Raw genomic sequence first — 12074 nt, forward strand, 5'->3', positions numbered from 1 at the left:
ACGCCGGCTCCAGTGTTCGCTACTCAGCGTTTGGAACAAACTGTTCCGGAGTATCCCTTTAGACTTACCAAAACTGATAGTGTAAACTTCATGAGGGGGCGGGGCTATGGCGTCCCGAGTTCCCGATGCTGCCTGTGTTTACAGAATGAGTACGCAGCTTGTTCTATCTTACAGGGCCTTTTTATTGTCCTTTAAGACATTTGCACTCGGCAAAACCTAGAGGGGGATTAGTAATGTAGATACGCAAGTAAAATTTGAGTACTTGCCTGTTTCACACACACATATTTTCAGATTTAGTTTTTCTTATATGCTGCTTACTTCACTTTAAAACGACAATGCCAGCAGCTTCACCTTATATTTATGATGAGAATCACTATAAATTACAACCAGTGTTCAACACATGGATGGACAAGGATGTGCCAAACTTAATTCGGCATTTAATGCTAAATATTGTGCCTAATTATAGTCCGCAATATCAGTAGAAAAAAAGTAACCCTGCTCTCACCGCATGGGTGCCGAATATCCAGCTCCTCTTAATGGTTCTCTGTCAGTTCAGCAGACATGTATGGCGTGGGGCGCTCAGAGGCGACTGCCGGTGGTTTCGCGCACAGTGATGATGCACTTCTTCCGGCCTCCAAGGCTGGATATTCGGTATCCATGCGGTGAGTGCAGGATTACTTTTTTCTACTGATATTGCATACTTTGACTCTGAACATCATTTGTCCTAGCACCGCCGGGGGACCCACCTTTACCTGTAAACCCACAGACGGTATCCTTTTCCATTTTGAATGGTAGCAGTATATACACTATAGTGCCACTCGGAGCCTTTTGTGAACCTAATTATAGTCCAGTTAAATCTACCGTATCCTCTCCACAGGATGGGGGAATAAGTAGCTGAACGCGGGGGGCCAAAATAGAGATGAGCGAAGTTAGTGATTTGATTCGTCACAAACTTCTCCGCTCGGCAGTTGCTGACTTTAATCTGCTAAATTAGTTCAGCTTTCAGGTGCTCCGTACGGCTGGAGACTCTACTAGGACTGTATCCACCTTTTCCAACCCACTGGAGCACCTGAAAGCTGAACTAATTTATGCAGGAAAAGTCATCAACTGCCGAGAAGTCTGACTAATCGAATCACTAACTGTAACATCTCCAAAACACAGAACCTCGGGAGTGGGACGCTGGCTCTTGGTGAGGAGCACGCGCTGTACACTGCCCACATTCCATTAATTTCTATGGGAAGCGGAGATGCCCTTGTGCTGTACTCAGGTTTCTTTGGCGCTCTAATAGAGATCACTGGCACGTGCTTCTTACCTAGAGTCGGGGTCCCAGTGGCCAGAACCTCCACGATCGGCTACTTACAGCGGGAGAAAAATAGGAAGGTTTCTTATAATAATTTCAAAGTATTTCCAAAGGTGCTATTGACATGAAATTTTCATCAGATGTTGGAAGTAACTTGTATTCCATACATACAAGAAACCTAAAAAAAAAAATGGGCTTATAGGCATTTTTGTAGAATGGCTAGACTTTGCATGCAAACTGCCATCTAAAGAGCATCTTGAGGCCAGATCTCCATTATTATACTTGGCCACAGCCACCAACCTAGTGAACATCCAAGAGGTATTTTCTGTATACCTACCATAATGATAGGTGGTTTATTAAGTTGAATACAATATGTGGTCTGAACTTAGCAAAATTTATCATTTGCCTCTTTTGTACAGCAAATTTAAATACAGTACAGTGACCCCCCCCCCCCCTCCGACCTACGATGGCCCCGACCTACAATAATTTCAACATGCGATGGCCTCTCAGAGGCCATCGCATGTTGTAGGCAGCATCAACATACGATGCTTTTGTAGGTCGGGGCCATCGCTTAAACGGCTATCCGGCAGCGCAGACTGCTTCAGCTGCCGCCGGATAGCCGTTTACGGTGCCCCGTTGACGATCACTTACCTGTCCTTGGATCTCCGGCGCGTCCTCTTCGGAATCCCCTGCATCGGCGCTCTCCTTAGTCGTCATCACGTCGCTGCGCACGCCGTCCTGTCATCCAATAGGAGTGGAGTGCGTAGCGACGAGATGGCGGCGACGGAGAGCGAGGATGCTGGGGAAGCAGAGGCCTTGCCGGAGCGTCGGGGACACCCCGGGGAGGCGGCGACAGCGATGGACGGCGACATCTAGGGCAGTGGTGACGGTCCGGAGCGGCGGGGACACGTGAGTATAATCTCCAATACCAGTGGTCTTCAACCTGCGGACCTCCAGATGTTGCAAAACTACAAATCCCAGCATGCCCGGACAGCCGTTGGCTGTCCAGGCATGCTGGGTGTTGTAGTTTTGCAACATCTGGAGATCCGCAGGTTGTAGACCACTGTCCTATACTTTACATTGCACGGATCCCTCAACATACGGTTTCAACAAACGATGGTCCATTTGGAACGGATTACCATCGTATGTTGAGGGATCACTGTACATTTTTTCAGGTGGTGCTTCCCGTTGGGAGGAGGAAATACTGTTAACATTAAGGGCCCACCTCATAAATATTCAGTCCTCATACAGGACGGAGGCAGGGAAGCTCAGATCACCGACTCTCACTTATGTTGTGTAAAGAGAGTTCATTAACATATTAGCAACGGACCCTACATTGTGAATCTCAGGAACCGGACCACCGATCCACCTGGTTCACCTGCATTATAACCCACTGTATTGGGTTTAGTGCATGTTAGACATGTGCAATTCGTTTCGTAACGAACACGGAACGTTACGAAAAGAATGCACGAAAAAAAAAATTACAAAATCCTGAAAAAGCATACGTATATACAGTTAACGAATGCATTCGTTAACTAACGCATAACGAATATGCATGTTAACGAACAACGAATGCATAATGCTTAAGCTGCTGCCAGATAGCAGTTGAAGCAGCCCGGGCAGGTTCACCCACCTTTCCGCGCTGCTCCGGGCCTTCCTCCGGTGGGTCTGGGCTAGTCCGGGGCCTTCATACGGGTCTCCCTCTGACGTCATTATGACACCACCGTGCACGCCGTCCCGTCATCCAATAGGAACGGCGTGCGGCAGTGGCGTGATGACGTCGCTACGGAGGCCCAGTAAGGCCTTGCGGCAGACAGCGGAGGACCGGAGAAGACCAGGAGAGCCCAGCAGAGTACCGAAGAGGACTTGGAGAGCCCAGCGGAGGCCCGGGGACACCATCGGGAGCAGCGGGGACAGGTGAGTAGGACTTTACTTTTTTACATTGCACGAATCCCTCAACATACGAATTACCATCGTATGTTGAGGGATCACTAGACATGTGCAGACCAAAAATCAGAATTAACGAATGCATCCGAAAACGAAAAAAAATTTCGCAGATGCATCCGAAAACCGAATATGACGAGTGCACAGCATTCCAAATATTCACAGAACTGAAAAATTTAAAAAAACGAAATCGAACATAACGAAAAAAATGACTTTTTTGGTTCTGCACATGTCTAGTCCATGTGAACCAGGTGTCAGATTCCCTTAAAAAGTTCTGCTAGGAAATTCTGCTAATGGAGTTAACATTGTGAAAAGTTAAATTTTCCGCAAAAAGAGCATGTCCATTCTTCAAGCAGAATCTGCTCGGAAATGCATAGCTGTTATTGGAGACTGCACGTGTCTAAGTGGTCCTTGTGCCAACTGTCATCGGTGGCCGCTGCTGGATTCCGAAAGTAAATTCCGCTGTGTGAAAAAGCCCTAAGGGTATGTTCACACTGAGGAAATGACAAAAAAAATGTGATGCTTAAATGGGATTTTACGTAAAGATTTAGGCTGAACAATGGACATATCTATTCTTCCAGCGAAATTCATGTCTCTGAAAGTTCCATACTAGACAGTCAAGAGGTTTCCAATAAAATCAATAAGAGGCTTATTCAAGGCAGAATAAGCATAAATGTACCGGAATTCGATCAGTGTGAACTAGCCCTACAAGTTATGGACAGTTTTTTTTTTTTTTTCCACCATTCATCTGCTTCTTGAATGCAAAATTAAGCAACTTTCCAAAATGCCTTAATTAGAAATGTCCTACCATTTTGATGCTGTAGAGTCTGTAACTCCTCCACATAGTGGGCTGTCCTGCTGCTTCTTACATAGAATAGACACAGCAGGAAGCAGTGTGCTCTGGATATAGCATCCACCCCTTCCTTCTTTCGGCACTAGAGTGCTCCAAAACACTCTAGGATTTATTATTTTTGGGGGGAAATATAGAGCAGCATATGCTATTAGAGAATATTGTAGGTTCTTGTGTAAACCTGGTTTAGCAGACATGATTTTTAAGCCACCTTCATTCCTGTTTCTTACTATATGTATTTCTAATGCTTCCCACTTTCCCCATGATGTCTTTTGCTTTGCAGAGAAAGGGATGGAGTCTCATCACTGCACTTTTTCTGACTCTTAAAGGAGTACTCCACCCCTAGACATCTTATCCCCTATCCTTTGGATAGCGGATAAGATGTCCGATCGTGAGCAGCCCGGAGCTAAGTTTTCTCCGACGCTGATGATGGGCAGTGCAGGGGACAGGGCATTGTGATGTCACAGCCCCGCCCCCTCGTAACCTCACATCTGCCCCCTCAATGCAAGTCTATGGAAGGGGCATCATGCCCCCTTCCATAGACTTGAATTGAGGGGGCTGGTCATGATGTCATGATGCCCCGCCCCCTGCACCGCCAATCATGAGCCTCGGAGAAAACTTAGCTCCGGGCTGCTCACGGTGCTGGGCTGCTGCAGGGGGGATCGTGGGGTCAGACATCTTATCCCCTGTCCTGTGGATAGGGGATAAGATGTCTAGGGGCGGAGTACCCTCTTCTTACACTAAAGAGTATTATATTGTATGATATACAGCTGTAGTCTGTCTTCTTGTTACTGCAGCTCTCACATACAATGTACAGATCTGACGAGAACATTTTCTACAGGTTGTTTAACATAACAAGTACCTTATAATCCTTAAAATCTTCATAAAACACTGTAATTGGGATTGTAAGTCAAAATCACTTTCTCCACATGCGAATATTTCTCTTAGGGTCGGGTCACACAGAGCGTCGGCAGAGCTACGATTTCCCGCAGCCGGTCACAAGTTGACACACAGAGCTACACGGTCGCAGCAGGGAGGGCGCTCTGCAGTCGGTCAGTTGCTCTGTTACTGCCGGCGGCACATCCGCAGTGCCAGGTACTCTGCGGATGTGCTGTATGTGGCCCTACCGTAGAAATGCATTAAAACTGCATAGAATGTGAGCACGTAAGCAGTTCACCCGATCAGACTAATTATAGACTGCAGGATTCCAGCCTTATTCGATTATAACAGGTGGGTTGGCAGTTTTGATGCGTTTTCTTATTTAGGGTCTATTTTACACGTACAGTATCCTGTGCAGATTTGAAGCGATGGATTTGATGCTGTGTTCAGTCATTCAGTTTACATTGAAATCTGCAGCAGAAAATCCGCGGAGAATACTGTACGTATGAATACACCATTAAAGTGTTTTAGGTTATTTTGAGAAGTATAATTAAGTATTAAGTTATTTGCTCTGTAATCATAAATAGATTCTTTTAAGAAGTCTACAGACTTGTCTGATTGATAAACAGTGCTCAAAATAATAAAGTGAACACTTAAACAGCACAATGTAACTCCAAGTCAATGACACTTCTGTGAAATCCCACTGTCCACTCAGGAAGCAACACTGATTGACAATCAATTTCACATGCGAATGGAGCAGACAACTGGTGGAAATTATAGACACCCTCAATAAAATAGTGATTCTGCAGGTGGTGACCACAGACCACTTCTCAGTTCCTATGCTTCCTGGCTGATGTTTTGGTCACTTTTGAATGCTGGCGGTGCTTTCATGCTAGTGGTAGCATGAGACAGAGTCTACAGCCCACACAAGTGGCTCAGGTAGTGCAGCTCATCCGGGATGGCACATCAATGCGAGCTGTGGCAAGAAGGTTTGCTGTGTCTGTCAGCGTAGTGTCCAGAGCATGGAGGTGCTACCAGGAGACAGGCCAGTACATCAGGAGACATGGAGGAGGCCATGGGAGGGCAACAACTCAGCAGCAGGACCGCTACCTCTGCCTTTGTGCAAGGAGGAGCAGGAGGAGCACTGCCAGAGCCCTGCAAAATGAACTCCAGCAGGCCACAAAGAGACCATATGCTGGTGCGGTTGGCCCTGGGTTCCTCCTAATGTGGTTGGAGTGTGTCAGCAGTTCCTACAAGAGGAAGGCATTGATGCTATGGACTGGCCCACCTGTTCCCCAGACCTGAATCCGATTGAGCACATCTGGGACATCATGTCTCGCTCCATCCACCAACGCCACGTTGCACTAAAGACTGTCCAGGAGTTGGCGGATGCTTTAGTCCAGGTCTGGGAGGACATCCCTCAGGAGACCATCCGCCACCTCATCAGGATCATGCCCAGGTGTTGTAGGGAGGTGATACGGGCACGTGGAGGCCACACACACTACTGAGCCTCATTTTGACTTGTTTTAAGGACACTACATCAAAGTTGGATCAGCCTGTAGTGAGGTTTTCCACTTTGATTTTGAGTGTGACTCCATATCCAGACCTCCATGGGTTGATAAATTTGATTTCTATTGATCATTTTTCTGTGATTTTGTTGTCAGCACATTCAACTATGTAAATACGAAAGTATTTCATATGATTTGTTCATTCATTCAGATCTAGGATGTGTTAAGAAGCAGCATATAGATAGAGCTGGATAGGGAGGGGTCTGTGAGCTGCCAGAAATGATCTGATAGGTGATGATGTAATTCTGTAGTTCACAGGAGGTCAGCTGACCCACTAGCTAGGTAATTTTCTGGGGGCTGGTTACATGATCCAGCTACAGTAATGAAACATATGGAAGCAGCTATGCTGGAATAAAACAGATGGCACTGTAGGAATAGTGGCATTATATATGCAAAATAAAAACCTGAAGCGCTTCTTTAAATCGATTTTTTTGCCCACCTGCACAATCAACAGAACATGCACTCTACACTCTCCCATATAAATCAATAGTTGGTTTTTAAGGTTTCTAAAGTCTATGTGGCTCCTACAAAGATACAAGATATCTGCAACTGCTGTTCACAGTTTGAGCAAGATGGCTGCAACCATGATCCTATAGAGAAATCCAGCTGAAAAAAGTATAGTCAGAAACCAAAACAGATAATAAAGAATATCCTTCCATTAAGCTTTTCATTTAGGAAAATAAAGGGATACATCGCCTTTATAATAATAGAAGATCCAGAAGCCTTTGTGCTATGACCAATGGTAATCTTTCCTATGAAATAATGGGGGTACATACATTATTCATACAGTAATGATCTTCCTGCTGTGAGAATTTGTGTTATATAAGAAAGGTAACAAGTGGAACGTAAGAACAAGCAGGAGGTGTAATACATGAATGGTTGGACACAAGAAGATTGATGTGGAAAACTACTCGGCACAAGACATCTCAACATCTTTCACACAGCTCTTTAATCCATGTATGGTATCGGGAACCTTTAGTACAATGAGACAATTTCCAACCTTCATCTACACACAGCACATACTTCAGTACAATAGAATCAATTGTATTGGAGCTTTGACTGATTCTTTGCCATGCTGGAAATCATGGCCTTGAATCAGAGGTGTGAAACATGAAGCTATAGGGCTGCAATGTAAAATTCAACAGAGCCCCCCACCTACCATGTAACAGTTTGTGAAAAAAGACATGTGGTACGGTGGGGTGTGAAGTGCAGGGCAGATGTTGTTACCCTAGGGGCAAATGGTATTAACCCCTAGTGTTTGTGACGCCAGGGCATGGTTTAGCCTTAACCACCTGAAGGTATACCGCTGGATCCTGGGCTAGGCACCGGGGCAATGAAGACACCGATGCCAAGTTACGGACAACAGTAGCTTTACTGAGGGTAGACCATTGGAACAGTCTATGTAGTACAGCCGGGGCCCAAGGAGGTGACCAGTGACACAAAGACCTCACAGGCTTGCTGGGATTTGTAGTTGGAAGGGAGAATTTAGTGCAGGCCACGCTGGGTAGACAGATGACTTGACTTGAATGACTTGTGACTGACAGGACAGTGACTTTAGCTTACTTGCACTTGGCTTGTGGCTGCAGGACTTGACTTGAGGCCTCCACTACTCTGGACACACACTATAGGCCCGGCTTTACTGGACTTCAGCAGGAAGCAAGAGAGTGAAGTTAGCTCCACCCAGGACTTATATGGGGGAGACTAGCAGGGAGCCCATAAGTCACCTTTGGGGTCAGCTGATCACTGGTACCTCCTTGATAACAATCACATGGTACAGTTTATTAAAGGCATAACACATGTTTTAATATACACCATATATACAAATGGGGAAACAGCTATAGGGGGCCCTGGGACACTGAGGGACAATGCCTGACAGAGCAGGAAAGGTACAGGGCAACACCATCCCATACTGGGCCACCACAGACACGAGAATCCAGTTTAGTCTACTACCCTGCAGTGTTAATCCGGGGGATGTGCCATTTTTACAGGTAACCTGTCAGGCTACAGTAGGGCAACTGTTAAATACTGTTAATGAATACTTAATTACATTTTTTACTTTTCTGCTTGAGGAATTCCGCCTCAAACTAAAGCCTATAGACTTTTATGGGATTCCATAGTCCCATTCACACTTCTAAATTTCCCATAGACTTCTAAAGGATTCCGCACTCCCATTCACACTTCTGAATTTCCGCTAGCGTGTGTGAATGGGAGTACGGAATCCCATAGAAGTCTATGGGCTTTAATTTGAGGTAAGAGGAAATTCCGCCGTGTGAATAGACCCTAAGGCTAAGTTCACACTGCAGAATTTCTGCCGGAGATTGAGCCGGCGGCGCTAGGACCGAGCAGACTGCAATGCATTTCTGGGTGGATCTTTTGGGAGATCTGCTCGGAAATGCATTGCCATCTATGGGGACGGCAATGTAGTCCTCGTGGTCCTAGTGCCACCAGCTCGATCTCCGGCAGAAATTCCACAGTGTGAACCTAGCCTAAGTGGTTATCGGGGTTTTATCCTTACCTTTAACTGGCTCGTGTTACTTTGGGGAGTCGTTAAAGGGGTATTCCGCTCATAGACATTTTATCCAGCGGTTTTTGATACTGGAGTAGCAGCTGGCACAGAATGCCAGGTGCTGCAAGAGAGATCGCAGGGGTCCCAGCGGCGGGACCCCCGCGATCAGACATCATAGGCTGTCCGGGCATGCTGGGAGTTGTAGTTTTGCAACATCTGGAGGGCCACAGTTTGAAGACCGCTGGGATAAGATGTCTATGGGCAGAATACCCCTTTAACCTAGTGCTAGTCTACATATATTTGGCTGTTTTCCTAATTAGACTGTCCAGGAGCATTCCTTATCACCTGAAGTGCCCAGATATTCCAACCAAATATCTGCCCCCCACCCCTCGCCTGTGATTGACAGGCACAAAGCTATCTTGTCATTCACTCATCCCCAGTCATATTTCCAGGCAAGCGTTGTACAACTACTGAGCGGAGTGTTTGAGTATGATGGAGTCTTCTCTTGGTGGCCTCATGGATGTTCTGCACATCTGAAACCGCTCTGGCCAATCCAAAGATGCTTTCATTAAATTGTCTATTAGGAAAACCACGAAGAATGTTTCTCCATCCGATCAGAACATTGTCAGCACATGCATTCTGCCCTTTTCTGTTATTCCTATACAGTCAGTGAAATGATTGTATAGTTGTATTTTATAGTGAAGCAAGGTGGAGCTCCGAATGAAAGGATGAATGAGTTAAAGGTTCATTTGAAAACTGGGAATTTATGGACACTGCTATATATCCCCGAGCAGTGGGGGTCTCAGCACAGAGCCCTCAACTGATTAAAATGTGACATATCAAAAGTTTCTTTTTTTGTGACCCCCTCCCTGGCAGCTGATTGGTGAGCAGCCGCCCCCATACACAGGACCTCTGCTCTATCATCAGCTATTCTGTTCACTAACAGTCACTTTATAAACGCTAAAGGCTACAGCAGCTGTCAGTGACTAAAACATCTTATGATTGTGGAAAAAGGGAAATTTCACACATCGTTTAAGTGTCCACTGGACATACTTGTTGAGAGAAGTCCCCAAAGTATACATCCCATAAATACTTTAGTGGCATTCTTCATACATTGGGTCCTATTGTAAAAACATAAAATATGCCACACCTTATCCATATTGTTACAGGATCTAGTTCAGTGGAATGACACAGGGGTTTATGCAATCCCATCCAGTGGACCCCACTATGGGGGAGATTTATCAAAACCTGTGCAAAGGAAAAGTTGACCAGTTGCCCATAGCAACCAATCAGATCCCTTCTTTCATTTTGCAGAGGCCTTGTTAAAAATGAAAGAAGAGATCTGATTGGTTGCTATGGGCAACTAGACAACTTTTCCTTTGCACAGGTTTTGATAAATCTCCCCCTATATGTCTCTCGAACAGAGGCCAAAATGACACACTTTTGGCTTCTGTTTGGTATACAGGGATCTATGGAGCCATTTAACTCTAGATTCGGCTCTACACTGCAGCCTAACAGAGATGTTGTGTATTGGAGACACAAAGCGCTGGGAACCTACAAAAGTGGCAAATGCAGGGTCAAAAGCCTGTGAATTCATGGACAGTCCATAAAAACAGAGTGCTGATTTTTGAAGTCCTTTAGATCCATAACCTCATCCCTTTATTTGCTGACAATGCAGTTCCCTGGTGGCTAGAGAAGCCCTGATCAAATTCTTACACCTAGGAAAAGATTTTAGACCAATTAAGGCTGGGTCCCCCTTTCTCCAAGGGCCTTATGGCAGCTGCATGGTCTGTCTCTATGATATGTACACCCTCACCTCATTGTACTACTACCCCTATGTCAGTCACTGGTGTACTACTATTCCAATAACAGTCACCTCACTGTACTACTACCACCACTATTCCAATGCCAATCACCTCATTGTACTACTACCACCACTATTTCAATGCCAATCACCACATTGTACTACTACCACTATGTCCGTCACTGGTGTACTACTATTCCAATAACAGTCACCTCATTGTACTACTACCACTATGTCCGTCACTGGTGTACTACTATTCCAATAACAGTCACCTCATTGTACTACTACCCCTATGTCAGTCACTGGTGTACTACTATTCCAATGCCAATCACCTCATTGTACTACTACCCCTATGTCAGTCACTGGTGTACTACTATTCCAATGCCAATCACCTCATTGTACTACTACCCCTATGTCAGTCACCAGTGTACTACTATTCCAATGCCAATCACCTCATTGTACTAACACTATGTCAGTCATCGGTGTACTACTATTCCAATAACAGTCACCTCATTGTACTACTACCACTACGTCAGTCACTGGTGTACTACTATTCCAATGCCAATCACCTCACTGTACTACTCCAATGCAAGTCACAAGTGTACTACTTAGTCATTCACCTTACTGTGGTGACAAGGATGCAACAGATGAAATCCAAAAAAAAGTTCTTCTAAAAGTCCAGTTTACAGATATCCAGATCAAGGGGGGGGAAAAAAAAAAAAAAAAAAAAAAAAGGTCTGTGGCACTCACCTGGTGAGATAAAACTTTGTGCTTTATTCCATTCTGTAAATGGACATTTAGAGCGTTGATCATTTCATACAACATGCGCTTCTTAAAGCCACTGACATTCCAGTGACCTAGAAGAGTTAACTCACAGGGTGAGTGCTGTGGACTTTTTGTTCTTGATCTGGATGTAACAGATACAAATTGATGAGAACAGGCACAGCAGGTAATGTAAAATGTATTTATTGGGTAAAAATTTGACTTTTTTTCACCCAATAAACCCTTCTTAGCTTACCTCCTGTGCCTGTTCCGATCAGCGCCGTTGAACCCCACTCCTTCCTACAAAGTCGTTTGCTCAATATATCCATGTTGGCTATGTTTATTGGCTATTTGCCAGTAGTACACACAAAACTTCCCTTTCATTCTCTGGCCAATCACAGCGCTGAACATTCTGCTTTGTTATGCCATGGCATAGTGCTGGAAAATGTGCACTGAGCTTG

This window comes from Hyla sarda, chromosome 3 (genome assembly GCF_029499605.1).
Source record: "Hyla sarda isolate aHylSar1 chromosome 3, aHylSar1.hap1, whole genome shotgun sequence".
Taxonomy (NCBI): Eukaryota; Metazoa; Chordata; class Amphibia; order Anura; family Hylidae; genus Hyla; species Hyla sarda.